The 625-nt window shown below is 40.3% G+C and overlaps 1 protein-coding gene across 1 annotated transcript in view; it reads right to left on the minus strand.

Annotated features, from left to right (window-relative positions):
• esf1 (ESF1 nucleolar pre-rRNA processing protein) overlaps positions 1 to 625 on the minus strand; it is a 9,340-nt gene that overhangs the window by 1,979 nt on the left and 6,736 nt on the right. The window lies entirely within an intron of this gene.

The following is a 625-nucleotide window of genomic DNA, read 5'->3' on the forward strand; positions in this document are numbered from 1 at the left end:
CGCAAACACACACACGCACGCACACACACGCACACACACACAAACACACACACACGCGCACACACACACACGCGCACACACACACACACGCAAACACACACACACATTTTAAAAGCTAACTCAAGACCAACCTTTTGACTTTTTGAATTTTATTTATTTATCTTTCCATCCATTCCATTGTTTTCTTTTATTGTTTTTATTTATTACTTGGTCCTTTATTGTTGTTTATTATTTTTACTGATATTTGTACCGTCCAGATGTTCACATGAGCTCAGGACTGTCTCTGTTTACAAGCTTCTGATTGGCTGAAGTGCAGGTGGCCGCATCCCTGTTGTTGGTCGGCAGGTCAGTTATGTTTCAGGACAAGTTCTTCTGATCCATTTGATGGCGGACAAGAATATAATCAATGGCTAATTTAATAAAGTGATAGATAGCGATTGCTTCCTGTTTCCGCTTTGATTTTATTGTGAAAGTCCTGACTGGAAGTTGCATTTCTTTTCGCCGCTTTCTTTCTGCTTAGTTACCTGCTACTGATTTACTGAATTATAAACTTTAAACACACACACACACACACACACACACACACACACACACACACACACACACACACACACACACACACACA

The sequence above is a fragment of the Seriola lalandi genome, unplaced genomic scaffold (assembly GCF_002814215.2).
Source record: "Seriola lalandi dorsalis isolate HSWRI2012SDOR001 ecotype SW California unplaced genomic scaffold, Sedor1 jcf7180002054138, whole genome shotgun sequence".
NCBI classification, from domain to species: Eukaryota; Metazoa; Chordata; class Actinopteri; order Carangiformes; family Carangidae; genus Seriola; species Seriola lalandi.